The sequence below is a fragment of the Onychomys torridus genome, chromosome 15 (assembly GCF_903995425.1).
Source record: "Onychomys torridus chromosome 15, mOncTor1.1, whole genome shotgun sequence".
NCBI classification, from domain to species: Eukaryota; Metazoa; Chordata; class Mammalia; order Rodentia; family Cricetidae; genus Onychomys; species Onychomys torridus.
This window is the reverse complement of record NC_050457.1, coordinates 42,169,987-42,186,057: the sequence shown is the minus strand read 5'-3', so window position 1 is coordinate 42,186,057 and position 16,071 is coordinate 42,169,987. Positions and strand designations below refer to the sequence as shown.

Below are 16,071 nucleotides of genomic sequence, written 5' to 3'. Positions count from 1 at the left end.
CAGTTTCTCAGCTGATCCTGTTTCCTCAGACTGGAAGCCTCTGTGTCCTCATCTGAATGAATCTCAGCTGAACTGCTGCTCAAAAGCCTAAATGCTTAACTAGCCAAATGCTTCTAGTTTCTGGCCTTCATGCCTTATATATCTTTCTCTTTCTGCCAAAACTCCCTGGGATTAAAGGCGTGAGTCACCATGCTTGGCTGTATCCTTGAACAGATGGATTTCTGCCTCTGGAATGCTAGGATTAAAGGCATGTGCTACCACTGCCTATCCTCTATGTTTAATATTGTGGTTGTTCTGTCTCTGACCCCAGATAAGTTTATTAGGATGCACAATGTTTTGGGTAACAAAATACCACCACAACATCCCATTTACAGCTGGGTATTCCAAGGCCTCTCATTCTCTGCACATTGTCTGTTTGTGCATCTCTGTACTTGTTCCCATCTGCTACAGGAGGAAGCTTTTCTGGTGACAATTGAGCCTGGCACTGATTTATGAGTATAGCAGAATGTCATTAGGAATCATTGTCACTGGTCTTTCAGTAGAACAGTAGCATTTGGGATTACCCTATGTCCTTGGCTATCTAGTCTCAGATATGTAGTCACCCAAACAGTGACAGGCATGGGTTCCATCTTGTGGAGTGGGTTGTCAGTCAACTCAGGTGTTGGTTGGTTGCTCCCACAAGCTTTGTGCCTTTGTGCCACCATTGCACTAGCATATCTTCCAGGCTGGACTCCATTACTGCTCAATGCTTTTCTTTTTTTTGGGGGGGGGCTGGGTTAGTGTTTACATTTCTCCTTTGAAGTATGCGGAGTAGCTTCATGTACCAAAGACACTAACATGTAGATAAGAAGGTTCTATGTAGACAACAGCTCTATTTCTCCATGTTCAATGAGAAGCCAGTTGTTTGGGTGTTGTCTTTAGCAATGGGGCCTTGCCTTCAGTTTGTGGAGAGCAACATATAGTATTGGCAGCAGCCTGGGTTATTTGGGGGTTCTCATGGGACCCCTTTGACCAACATGTCAAGTAGATTGTAACCCAATTTGGTACTGGAATCTTCATCTGGTGACAAGAAGTGTCTAGTTGGGGCTCTGTTTCCGCTGTTACTTGGCGATTTCATTTAGATTGCCTTCACATATATTAGGAAGCTTCTCCTCTATTCAGTTTCAATACTATCCCTAAAATAGCCCTTAATTTTAGCTGTTTCTCTCTGTATTTCCTCCATCATCCCCTTCTTCCCTCCATTTTTTCCCTCTCCTGTCTTCTTGATCCTCTTGTCACAGCCCCCCATAGCTATTTATTCTATTTCCCTTTCTTAGTGAGATCTCTCTGTCCTACCTAGACATAACCTCTGCGAGTCTATGGATTTTAGCTTGATTATTACTGACTTAACAGCTGAAATCTACATATAAGTGAAGATGTACCATATCTTTCTTTCTTTCTGGGTCTGGGTTAACTCGCACAGGATGATTGTTTTTCTCGTCTCATCTATTTACCCGTGCATATCATGAATTCATTCTGTTAACAATTGAATAATATTCCATTGTATAAATGTACCCCATTTTCTTTATCAGTTCATCTGTTGAGGGACATCTAGGTTGTCTCCAATTTCTGGATATTATGAATACAGCAGCAATAAATCAAATACTTGATCAAGTATCTCTGTGGTAGGAAATATAGTGTCCTTTGACTATAAGCCCAAGAGTTGTATAGCTGGATCTTGAGGAAGATAGATTTCTCTCATCTTTCCGAGGAACCACCATCATATTGATTTCTATAGTCAATGTACAAATTTGCATTCCTACCATCAATGGATGAGCGTTTCCTTACTTTATAGGAGGAAAGCAGTGTGTTCCACTGTGATTGTCTTTGTCCCCAAGAATGAAGGTAGAGAGTGCGAAGTAGCCACAATTGGTGCTCTGCTGCAAAGCTAGAAATGAGCCTGGGAAATTGGATCTGTGTGCGTGTGGGAGGTGGAAGTGAAGATCTGAAGCTCGCCTACCTACCTTGCTGACTCACTTGCTTCTGTGGAAGGCGTGACTGGAGGGTTCCCCAGGAATGCCTGCTAGAGTTGGGAGCTATGATACAGTGCTAGGGGGCTGGGATGATGTTGGAAGGGAAGCTTTAGCTGTGTGATGCACTGGAGATGGAGGAGGAGGGAAAGGGATCCTGCAGTAGGTAGAATGCTGCAGAGCCAGGGATGAGACTGGGGGATTGAATTCAGAGGAAATGAGGGAAAGGTGAAGATCTTCAGTTAGCCTACATTCTTTCATGTCTGCTGCCTATAGATTCTATATTAAGGTAATTTGGAAATTTGCAATTTTTATTTCACTTCAGTGCTGTTTATTGAATACTTAGTATAATCAGGTCATATGTCATTTGTGGAAAGGAAGAGACAGCCACCAAGTGGATGGGTTTCTGGTGAGGTGCATTTCATGTTTCAGTTGCAGATGAAGATACACTTGACAATTTACAAATCCCCAGGTCATTAGCTCACGTGTGCAGGTTTCCCTCCTTCTTGCCTTCTCCCCAATATTTTTCACTCTTATAGATTTTGTTTAAAAAAGTGTGCAGAGACCCAGCCAAGAGATAAATTGCACTGGCAAATTAACTACAACTGTATAGTATAAAAGGGGCACAGCCTTGAAGAAAGAGCATCATTGATTTTGAATTGTGAGGTTAATGTAAGAAGTATTGCTGCTGCTGAGTTACTGGATAGAAATGAGTGATCTTCTCTGTAATGTGAAATGGTTTTACATTCTGGGAAGTATATGTGGTAAGTTAAATAACAAACCTGGAAACTGCTTTGATAAAAAATAGCATAAACAAAAGTAAAGTTATTATTTTCATTGTTGTTGTTAATATGTAGACTATAACACCATATTTAAATTAAAAAATTCTCTTTTTAAGAAGTTTTGAGTTATATTTTGAAAGCAAGGTGGGCATAATTACTCGAGAAAATGAATTATTTTCGGAGAAGAATCAGATCTTTTCCAATTTGGGTATCCCACAACACATAATTCCCTAACGCTATGTTTGGTTTTTTTTTTTTAACACTTGACTGCAACTCATGTACACTGCAACTTGATAGAACACACACATACTATGTTATAAACAAGATCTTACATAACAGCACTTACCTTTTAGTAAGCAAAGTCTGATACTTTTATTATACTTTGCTATAGTTCACATATTACTACTTCAGTTCATTTAAAAACTGCATTTGTTTTATGATTCTAATTTGGACAGTTTAGATATATGTTTCATATCCATATCTTTAACAAAGACAACTTCACTGAAAGTAAACTATTAAATTTAGTAGAATGACCCAAATAGTTGTCCTGTTCAATTTCAGAACAACACGTTTTAAAAAGTTGCATTCTACAGTATAAAAAGTTCTAATAATGTAAAGTTGTAACAGAGTTCACTAAAATAAAATCATAATGGTTCCAGATCCCCAAACCCACCCCCACCCCTGTGACCTTCAGTAGGAATAAGAACTGAAAGGAATTTGTATGGATGAGCTCACAAGGAAGATGGGAGGAGGTTCTTCTGTCTTGGTTAAGTTTTTAATGTGGAGTTATTAAATCCAGATGAATATTTTGGACTGTCATCTTTGTCTTTTTCAAAAGAGGAAATTAGCAGCAATATATATCATATTATTATATTATATATTATTATTACATATAGTGTATTGATAATTAAAATTTGAAGTGCCACCTCTTTTCCAATTACTCTAATTTTAGTATATATAAAGAATGAAAATAATGGTTCATAGTATCAAAATATTTTGTATTGTATTTGATGTATTATAATAAATAATTTTCATTTGTATATTAAATTTTAAAAGTAATTTTAATACATCTTGAGCCAGAAAGTAAGGGAATCTATTTTTTTTTTTTTTTTTTGAGCTGAGGACCGAACCCAGGGCCTTGCGCTTGCTAGGTGAGCGCTCTACCACTGAGCTAAATCCCCAACTCGGAATCTATTTTTAAAAAGTAAATCTTAGTGAATCATAATGTAGCTGTACATTTACATTTAAATATATGAAATCATAGAATTATAAGATGATTGCATTGGGAAAAATTTATTACAGTTAATTAGGAAAAATTTATTCATAAAAGAAAGCACTAGCTCATCCATTAGGATTCTCCAGGGAAACAGAACCATGAGGATGGAAGAAGAGACACAGTATGGAATTGGCTCAGAGGTAGGGAAGCTGAAAAGTCCTAGAGAACTTGAAAAACTGGTGATGTAACTCACTCTGTACTCAATCATTTGAGGTACAGGGGAGGCAAGTGGTATAAATCTTTGCCTAAATATAAAATTCCCTAAACCCGAAAGTTCAGTGTTTTGAGGGCGGAAGCAATAGACCACACATCCTTCAAGACAGAATTCTCTTACCACTTTCACGCTGGCGGAAGTGGTCACTAAGCCAATAACTGAACGCTAAGTGCTTTCCCAAGCAGTTTCAAAATCACTGTGAAAAATGTTATCAGTTTGCTATTCATACGTCAATTAAGAAAATATTTGTTTTGAGCATTTTTGAAAGATGATAATGTATAAATTATAGGTTATTTTTATATATACTAATAAGTATGCTTTTATTTTCCACATCTCTTTTTGTATCTTAGGAAAAATGTATGTAAGATAGATAAGATGTAGAAAAGATGACATTTTGATAATTAAGTAGGTCCAAACTTTTCTATAACATCTGAACTTTTACCTTCAAAGAATACAGTTTTCAGAAACTCCCATGGTAACATTGCACATAATTCCTGACTATGACAGTTATAGAAATATTCATGCAACTGAAAGTTCTTTATGGAAGACAGTACGACATATATTCCAAAGTCAATGGTTCTTCCTCTTAACTCTGCTCTTTTCCTACATGTATCACACCATGTACTCTTTTGGAAAAGATTCTGGGCTACTCATTTATGTATATATATAAGATTTATATATATATAAATCTTTAGGGCTCAACGTAATAAAGGACACATGAAAAAGAAAAAACAATACATTAGATTACATATTACAATGCAGGCTGTAGCTTAGGAGCACATTTCTTCTGTATACTAAAGAGAGGTGACTGTTGAAAAATCCATAATTGATCATTTTATAAACTATACAGTTCTAACAAATATAAAATTTACAACCAAAATATAACCTTGTACAGAGCCTACCCAGTGCTCTTCAGGAATACAGCATCACTTGAATGTATTGGGAACAGCTGTACTTAGCTCTCCAAGCAGTGCTACTTACCCCTTTGCACTCTGAATGCTTAATATAATGTATGGAGTAAACATGTTTCATTTGTGTAACTGATTGATTTAAAAAAAGAGTGTTGATCTAAAGTACTTACTATAAGGTAGATGCCAATCAAGCCAGATTTACAAAAGGTTGGGCATATTTTTCATACTTACTATCATTCTTAGAAATTTCAACTTTAAAAAATCATAATATTGAAGAAACTGTAACATTTGATAAGAAGTATTTAAGGTTTAACAAAGTTTAAGAAAAACATATAAGCTTACTCTAAAAGATTATCTCCCTTTAATTTTCTGATCTTATTTTAATTTTAATATCACTGTATTACTTCTAAACCATTGTAGAGATTGTCTTAGCTCATTATACTTCATATTTTGAACAAAAATTGTAATTATCTAAATGTTGTGAGAGTATATATCTGGTTTTCCATATAATCCTTAAGCTACTCTGTGCTTCCAACTGTTAAAATATCAAATGACCCATTTATTTCTATTTGAAGTGAAATAAAAGTTAATTTGAGCTGCATTATGGTGGAGAGATCTGAAGGGATTATATGGCACCAGTTGGAACAGAGGAGAATATTTGAGTTACAATGCCAGGATTAGAAAACGCTGAATCAATGGTTGGTACTCACAGTCACATGGGGCATCTGAATCTAGAAATAGCTTTGTAGAAAAGTGAATGTGTGTCTTCGAGTAAACTCTGTGAATATCCAGCATGGTCTTAAAGTTACAGTCACAAAAGAAAAAACGCTTTGTAAATGTGGAAAGCTGAATAATTCTATTCATTTTACTTTAGCAAACCGCTGAAGTAGTCTTCTGCATATACAATGATCTAAAGAAGACAAGTGATGGTTAAAAATCAAACAATTTTGAAGTATGCATGTTTCTTGATATGTCCACATAGTTGTAAAATTTAAGAGTATGTATTTTATTCTGAGTCCAATTATCCCTCATACCCATGATTTCACTTTCTATGGTTATAGTTGCTTATGATTGATAGTAGCCTAGGTATGTTAAATCAGAAATTCTTAATAAGCAAATTTTCAATTGCACACCTTTCTGAGTAGCATATTGACATCCTGTGCAGGCCCATTCCATCCTATCTGGAAAAAGAATCGTTCTCTTGTCTTGTGTGTCAATGCTGTGTGATACCCAGCTGTGGGTCACTTACAGCTGTCTTGTTGTTTAGACCAATTGGACAGTACTGTTCAGTACACTGGACATATGAACAGTACTTATGTTCAAATAATACTAATTTTACTAAATCCTGAAAATATATTATATTACCAGTTATTGCTGCTAATCCCTTAATGCACCAATTAATAAATTAAACTTCATTGTAAGTGGGTATATAAATAAAAATGTATAGTAATATTAGGTTCAATACCATCTATAAGTGTAGACATTCACTGGGAGTTTTAGAATATATCTCAAATAGATATACATTCAACTAAATTTATACTTATACTATAGAAGAGTTAATTTCTTTGAAATGTAACTGTGAGTGATTTTTGTAACCTTAATAATTATTTTGAGTTGTTTGTAGCAAGTGATATTTCATTTAGTAAAATCTATAAATTATAAAAACAAGAATTAGTAATTAAAATATTTATAGCATGAAAAGAATAGGATATATTTTGTGCAATTAACAATAGGGCTACATAAGTTGGTTAAAATTTTCCATTTTGTGTGTAGTCTTTCCCTTTATTATATTTATATTCTTGGTGTAGCATTTTTAACATATGTACTAAAGCACACACACACACACACACACACACACACACACACACACACACACACTTTCCCTGCTGTTTTAATACTAGAATATTTGAGGAGTCGAATATATATATATATATGCCATCTTAAGCATCTTTAAATTTCATGGCAGTTTCCTGGAGCTCACTTTCTGACATGCTGTAAAGTGGAAAGGTACCAAGTGACTCACTCAGTGAGCTCCGCTTTCCAAGTGGTCTGAGTATTCGGTGTTCTCAGCATGGGGGGGTTTGTACTGAGATAGCCATCTCCTAGCTGAGGCAGAGTGGCCGCTTGCCCAGGATTCACTGTGTGCTCTTGAGCGAGTCACCTCACATTCTTGAACCTCAGTCAACCCATTTGGAGAATTAGGTGAAAGCTAAATCTTAGTGAGAACCAGATGCTGCAGCTGAGATGAGTTTGCTTGTGTAAACAAGTAATCCAGGCTTTAATTCCAAAGAAAGTTGCCGTGTGCATATGTGGCTTACATGAGGTAGACAACCGAGTTAAGGGCTTCAGGATGACTTGTTTTTCTCAGAAGAAATTAGAGCATGTTGACATTACATCTGTGTTCTTCAAAACTACTTTATCTAATTTTAATCCCCCCATTCTCTTATTAGATATACATTGTTGTGGTTTTTATGTGCCATGGAGGAAGTTACGATTTTTCTACGTGAATTTAAACTTTTAACACGTCAATCAGGTTTCAAGGTAGAAGGAAATACAACTCAAAAGAGTCTATTTATTCCTTGGTGGAAGTTAAGAATTCTTTTGGGGATAAATGCTAACAACTGGTGATTTAAAGACATGTGGTTTTTGAGACAGCAGCTAAGTTTGCATTTTGGTTTAATTCTCGGTAGACTACTTGTCACTTCGGTAAATCCTTACACTCTAAAACACTTTCTACTAAAGAGATAGATAATTTAATCAATGGAAAAGAATTCCTCCAAGGAAAGAAAACCCCTCTTGAGAAATGTCTAAGTTGTCTGATTGCTTTCTCTGCCTTAGAGTGGCTACTCGGCTAGCTGAAGCAGTTACGAAGAACATCGAAGTCAGACCTGTGGTTCAAACCCGCCCCCCCCCTCCCCTCCGAGCTTGCCAAGGCTCCAAAATTCTATTTCCTCTGTTGACTCCATGGCCCTTCAGGTTCAATGCGCTGTGGTTTTTCCATTGCATAGTGTGTGTGTGTGTGTGTGTGTGTGTGTGTGTGTGTGTGTGTGTGTGTGTCTATTTTAAAGCAGGAAGCAGAAACATGCGAATCGGAAAGCTGATGGACATTGTCGAGAATTCTCTCTCACCTAGTTTGCGATCCTCTGATTGGTGTTTTGGCAGATTTGGTGCTCCTGCATTTGACGTTGGCTAAAGGAGAAGTAGCTTGGATCTTTGAGCCGGGGCGGGGGGGTGGGGGGGGGGGGGGGGGGGGGGGGGATCTAGGAATTTCAGAGAGAGGATCTAAGCATCTAAGGCCCAGAGCCATTCTCTTCCGAAGAGAGATGAAAGCCCCAGTAGTTCTTTCCTCCGCTGCCTACACAGGACTCTGGATTGGTGTGGGAACATCTGTGGGAGGACTCGGCCCTGGGTGTTTTGAGAAATGAAGCAGAGTGCAGTGGAGTAAAATGCAAAGTAACTGCTGTCCAGACGAGGGTTACCCTGGGAAGACCAAGGATGTGCTGGGAGGAAATCGGAGAGCTTGGGATGGGGAGGATCAGGAATCTGATGGAAGTAACAAACTCATGGAACATTTTGGGAAACAGGCTGGATGAATGATTGCAGAAGGTATAACATATTATATTATATCAATTATAGTATGCTATTGTATCCATTTCTAAAACTCTATCTATCATCTATTTATTTATTGATTGAGTGATTGATTGATTTAGAGACAGGGTTTCTCTGTATAACCCTGGCTGTACTGGAACTTGTTTTGTAGACCAGGCTGGCCTTGAACTCAGAGACTCACCTGCCTCTGCTTCCTGAGTGCTAGGACTAAAGGCATAAGCCACCACACCTGGCTGAAGGTATATTATTTTAGATTCAAAATATTTTAAGGGATTACAATTTGAAGATGCTTGTCCCTATCTCATATGGAACAGTTGAATTATATTTTTCTTTCCAAAAGTTTTATGTGAATGTTATAAACTCTAATTAAACGTAATAATTCTTTATATTTAGATTGATGTATGTTATTCATATATAAATATTTCACATATATTGCTCACTTACATGCATTATAATATCTACATAGAGAACCATCAAATGTATTTCCAGGGTCTTTAAAGTAATCTTATCTTGGTTGGTAAATAACAACAGTTCTTAACCTCAAGATACCAGTACATATCCAGTGTGCTGGACTCACTTGCTGCCTACTGACCTTAAACACTGACCTTGCCACTCTGGTGGATGGAAGAGAATTTGCTGAACTCAAAGTAGGGCACGGAAGCGAGCTTTTATCTGTTGGAGCATTATGCATCTATTTTCATCTGGTATAAAGTTCAGATTCTGCATTGCTTTGTCGTATAAGCAAATTTAAAGCACAAAAAAATAAGGAAATTGGAGGACAATTTCATAAATAAAGGACAATAAGGAAACTGGAGAATGATGGATTGATGAGCTAACCTTGGTGCTGAAAGGTTTCAAGAGATGAATTGATAATATTTAAAGGCCTCTTTCCTTTGCTTAAATTTTTGGAAAAAAAAGTAAACTCTATTACTAGCAAATTGTTTCTTTTTTATTTGTTTTTATTTTAAAAATTTCATGCAATATGCTTTTATCATGTTTTCCCCTACTCCAATCCCTTTCAGACCCTCCCCACCTCCCTAGTCACCCAACTTTATGCTCTGTCTCTCTCTTTTAACAAACAAAAAACATAAAACACACACACACACACACACACACACACACACACACACACACACATCTTACAGAAACAGAAATAAAATAAACAAGCAAAGACCAATATGATAAAAATAATACCCAGACAAAGCAGAATAAATGGTCTACAAAAATACCATTGAATTTGTTTTGCCTTGGACACCTACTCTCAGACATGGGGCCTGCCTTTGAAGCATGGTTGATATGCCCAGTGAGACTGTTGAAGAAAACTGACTTTTTTTTTTTGCCTCGTGGGTATCAACTTCAGATAGTTTTCTGCTTAGGAGTGGAAGCCTGCTTCCCCTTCCCTTTCTAAGTGCTGAGATCCCATCTGGCATAGACAGATGCAGGCCTTGGATGTGCTCTCACTGTTTCTGGGAGGCCATATGCACATCAGTTTTGTCGTGTCTGGAAGACACTGTTTCATTTTGGTCATGTATCACCTCTGGCACCTATAATTTTTTCCCCAAAGCCCCCTTTCAACTTTAATCAATAAGTTTACTATTTAGAAACCACCTTTAGTGAGACTGACTTTTATGCTTAAATGGAAGAAAAGCTGAGGAATCCAAAACATTTGCCCATTATGTTATTCACAAGATTGTTCATGAACTTACAGAGAAGACAAATCTTTAGGAGATGTTTAGTCAATGACACAGACCTGGGAGTAAGCTAGACTATGACAGACGAAGACCAGGCACTTAAATTCCTACTTAAGGCTTTGGTGGGACATTAAGATAATTTCATATATTGCTTTGAGCACGCCTCCTGAGGTACCTATTTTTCAGAAAAATATTTGTTCCAGTGATATCTTTGAAGTTAATGTTAGGCATGTTTGAAGCATATACAATACAGAATGTGTAAAATATAATTGATTTTAATGATATAAAATGTCATTCTCAAAGAAGTTGGTGCTATTTTTAGGAGCAACTGATTTAACTTGTTAAACATGATTGCAAAAATTTAATTTCCTTAATGATTTCTTCCTAAACAGCTTAATATTTGTACATATAACATATTGAAAATAGCTTATCTTCACAGAAATTTCTCTGTTAGGAATTCAGAACTATTTGATTAGCATCTAATAAAAATTTAAAATATATAATTTCAAGAGAGAGATAGGAAAGAAATTAAGCCAAAATATTTTTTTTCTTGTATGAAAAAATATTTTTTGAGACCAGCAACTTAGGCTCACTTTTAGTTTTCCTCAATGGTAACATTGAGTAGTGATTGATATAGATATAGATGTATGTATGTATTTGAAAATTAGAAAAGTGTGTTGTATTTCTTTCTATCAATAATTTTTTTGTCTCTTCACTGAACTGAGATCATTTCTTCTGTTTTTATCTAGTGGTTCAATGGTTTTCCTATTTTGTTTTGTCACCCTTACGAAAGCTGGAGTCATTTTGGAATAGGCAACCTCTATTGAGAAAATGCCTCCATAAGATTGTCTACAGGTATTTTCTTAATTAGTGATTGATGTGGTAGGGTCCATCACTGTGGGTGGTGCCACACTTGAGCAGATGGTCCTAAGATGTAGAAGACAACACTCAGAGCAAGCTATGAGGAGCAAGCAAATAAATAGTGCTCCTCCATGACTTCTTTAGGTTTTGCCTCTGAGTTCCTGTCCCGCCTTCTCTTAGTGATGGAGTGTTTTACATGAGAATTGTCAGCAGAAGTAAACCCTTTCCTTCCCAAGTTGCTTTTGGTCATGGTGTTTTATCATAGCAATAGAAACCCTAATTAAGCCAATGGTACTTCCTGAACATTAGAGGAGGGCTAAGAACATGGGGGGGGGGGATTGTTAGCCTAACTAGATAATTTCATGATTACTGTAGTCTGTCTTTTAGTGTTTAAAACAGATTTTGTGGTATATTTGTTATACATAGTGGTGGGTTCATAAAGACATTTATTACAAGTAAACCATATACTTTGGCCATATGAACTACTCTCTTCCCTTCTTTCTCACATCACTATTTCCTTTCATTTCCACAGACATCCTCTCTTCTACTTTTATGGCATACATATGTTTAATTATATACATCCATAGGACCCATGAATGAGAGAAAAATACGTGACATTTGTCTTTTTGAGTGTGACCTATTTCACTTCATATTCTGGTGTCCAGCTGCTTCTATTTTCCTACAAACACAGTTTTATTCTTTGGTGTTGCTGAAAATAGTATGTTTTCTTTTTCCACTCATCTACTGAGGAACAGCAGGCCTGACTCTGTAAAGTGTTGTTGTGAATAGTGCTGCAAAAATTACAGATGTGCAGGAATCTCTGTGGTTATATTGACTTAGATTCTCTTGGCTACTTATCCAGAAATGTGTTATCTAGACCTTTATAGTGATTTCCATAGCACCTGAATGCATAGGTGAAGACATTTCCCCTCAATTACTTCTTTTTAAATCTTGGGAAAAAAATGGCGGGTTCTGTGCACCAGTGAATCGGTCAGGTTCTCAACGTTTTTTATTTATTGCTGTTTTAATCTCATTGCTTTCTATAGATATTTAAGTTGTTTATATGCTCATAGTTGAATTTGGAAAGCCATGTATGTCCAGATTTTTCTTCATTTCTTTTAGATTTTACAGTTCATTGGAATGTAAGTTTTCAAAATTTTCCCTGCAGATCATCTGAATTTCATTGGTATCACTTAATTTTTCCTACCTAGTTTAATTAATTTGCGTCTTCTCACTTTCTTCGTTTTGCTTAGTTTAGGTATGAGTTTGTGAAACTTGCCTATCTTTTCAAAGAAGTAATTCTTTGTTTCATTGATTCTTTGTGTTGTTTTCACTTTCATTATTTCTCTGCATTGACTGACTTTATGTTCAGTTTGTTCCTATTTTGTTAAGATACTAAAGTTGATTATTAGGTTTCTTATTTGAGATATTTATAAGTTTTTTTGTTAATGTAATCATTATGTTTCATATGTTCTATTATACTGTGAGTTCATTTCCATTCATTTCTAATAATTAAAAAGTTCCCCCCCTGATTTTACTGATAAGTCATTCATCATCCCATAGTGTATGTTGAGCTTCCATGGATATGTACACATTCTGTAGCTTGTCTTGCTGGTGAGTTACAATTTTCTCCAAATGTGATCAGTTAAAAGGGAAGAAATACTTGTGCACAGAAGGAGCAATGGTCTTAATCTTCATTGTGCTGGTTGCTAGGGCCATGATCTCCTGCATCCTGTCAGCAATGCAATGCCTGGATACATGTGGTATCGCCAGACAGCACTGTGTTGGCATACAGGTCCAAGTGGATGTCCATATCACACTTCATGATAGAGTTGAAGGTGGTCTCGTGGATGCCACAGGACTCTATGCCCAGGAAGGAAGGCTGGAAGGAGCGCCTCTGGACACTGGAAGCGTTCATTGCCGATGGTGATCACCTGCCCATCAGGCAGCTCATAGCTCTTCTTCAAGGAAGAGGACGATGCAGGAGTAGCCATTTCTTGTTCAAAATCAAGGGCAACGTAGCACAGCTTCTCCTTAATGCCATGCACAATTTCCTATTCAGCCGTGGTGGTGAAGCTATAACCCCCCACTGTCCACCTTCCAGCAGACGTGGATCAGCAAGCAGGCGTATGACGAGTCAGGCCCCTCCATCGTCCACCGCAAATGCTTCTAGATGGACTGAGCAGGTGCCAGGCATCTGCTGCATGAGCTAATTCTGAAGTATCAATTTGTCCTGGCAAATATACATACCTCATGCTAGCCTCATGAAACTGGAATAAGCCTTTGAAAAGAAATTTGTCCTTGAAGCTTGTATCCAATATCAGCACTGGATCGTAGAACTTATTGCTGATTTTTGACCTTGTATTCAAGTTAACTGTTCCCTTGGTATATGTTTAATACCCTGTGCATATCTTGATTTAGTCTTTAGTCATGTGGCTTGGTCACTTGGTGGCTGAGGAGTGCATAGCTGTGGAGGAGAAATCCCCAGCCTGGTGGGTCTGTGTGAAGCACTGTGCAGTGATCTGTGCAGGGTATTAAAACCAACAGCTGACTTCCAGAAATTCTTGAGGCTGGCAGGGTTTCCTGAACCAGTTATCACTTCCGTCTTGCCTGTCTAATGGTGGGAAAGTCCGAGCCTTAGGACCCAGTTTCCGTTCTGGTGTTTTCCCTCCTGACGCCATGGGTTGTTACTTGCCTTGAGTTTGGAACGTTTGCATTGACACCTGTAAATGTATTCATCCTTTCAATTTATGTAAGGTTTTTTGTACTCAGTTCTTTAAGAAATGACAGATTTTGGTTTTCTACTGTTCAGTGAGAACATTAGGCCCCATCAACAAGTCTTTGTGTAAAGAAAAATAGAAATGCTGCAGTTACCAAAAAAAAAAAAAAAAAAGGTAAGAAATAATTTCACTTTTTGTTCTTTTAAGATAGGCCTTTTGTCCTAGCATTATAGTTTATATTACATAATGTTTCAATGAGCTGCTAAGAATATATATCTTGAAATATTTGATTGTAATATTTTCTATGTAGCTGTTAAGTGCATTTGATATAAATATGCCACTTAACTCTTTATTTCTTGATTTTAGTTTTCTGGATAATCTCCCTTTTGGTGGCAGCAGGATATTAAACTCTCCTTCTATTATGGGGTTGAGTTCAACTTACGCGCTTACATCTAGTAGTGTCTACTTCATAAAATTAGATACATTGATGTTTGCTGCATACGTATTTAGAAATGTTCTATATCCTCTTTATAGACTGTTCCCTTTATCAGTAAGAAGAAGTCCTTTTGTCTCTTCCCAATTTTGGATTTTATTCTATTTTTTTGTATGTTAATACAACTGCACGTGCTTTCTACCCCACCCTCCACTTCCATTTGCTGGGAATATCGTGTTTTATTCTTTAAACCTAAGGTTGTGTTTAACTTTCCCAGTGGGCTCATGTTTTGGAAGCAGAGAGCAGATGACTCCTGAATCCATTCTGTTAGTCTGCTGCACTTTGAGTGGAGAATTGAGGTCATTAAAATGTAAGATTTCTACTGAAACACATGTATTCATTTCTGTTGTTTATGAATCTTATAATGTTTGGAGCTTCCTTAATACCTTAAATGTCTTTTGTAGTGCTGGCTCACTGGTGATTAACTCCTCTGTTTTGAGATTCTCACAGAAGATTTTTACTCTCTTTTGACGATTAGGGATAGTTTTGCTGGATATAGTAGCCTAAGATGGCAGTTACTATATTTAAGTGCTCCCTACCCACCAAACTTAATGTTATTTCTCTCAACCACAAACACACCACCACCACCACCACCACCACCACCACCACCACCACCACCACCACAACCAAAACCAACCAAACAAAAAACAAATGAAACCAAACCAAAACAAAGCATGAAGTCCATTTTGTGTTAGCCAACTACCCCTGGTCATGTGACTTGCAGTGAGTGTGGTTGTTGTAACTTCTACCTCACTTTGCATACTTATCTGACAACTAGATTTTAATTCTTTATCCTTTTGTGTGGTGGATGTCACTGATATTTTCCTGTATACCATCTAGCTGCTTTCCTCCTGGGAATATTTTTACATGAGGAACCAATTTTCTCGCATTTTCAGTCTATGTGGGTTAGTTAGATGGAGTTACTGTTGCCGCTTGGAGCAATGGGCGCTTATGTGACTTAAGTTTGCAGATGAGAACATTCCCGCTCCTACAGCCACAGTTCTATCCTCTTCAGATAATTATGCTCCACTCTGGAACCATTAAGTTAGAACCATTGCTTGTATTGCTTCCATGTTAACCTCTCAATGAAATCACCTGAAAATGGGGGTAACTCTGAGGAAAGAAGCCATGTGACAGATGGAGAGACAAGTGTTGATAACATTATTTGAGTACTTTGATCCAACTCTACTCAAAATAACTAGTCTTGACATTTTTAATTACAATCCTTCCTTTTCAGTGTTCATTTACTTTAATTCACTTAGAATTAGGTTTCTGTCCCTTGAGTAAAAAATTGCAGCACTTCATATCACTTTCTAAATTGTTTATATTGTAGTAACAAAGTCCAATATGTTGCTTATTATGCTTATTTATGACTTAGTTATAAACTCTCTACAATATATAATATGTATATGTTGGAAATAACATATTCATAGCTAATTTTCTCTATCATTTTGTTTTAAAATTTTTAATGAGATTTTCTGTTCATTTTACATATCAATCACAGA

At 36.8% G+C, this 16,071-nt stretch overlaps 1 pseudogene; it reads right to left on the bottom strand.

The window, feature by feature from the left end:
- Nucleotides 1-12,994: 12,994 nt before the first annotated feature.
- Nucleotides 12,995-14,034, bottom strand: LOC118596165 (annotated as a pseudogene).
- Nucleotides 14,035-16,071: the final 2,037 nt, after the last annotated feature.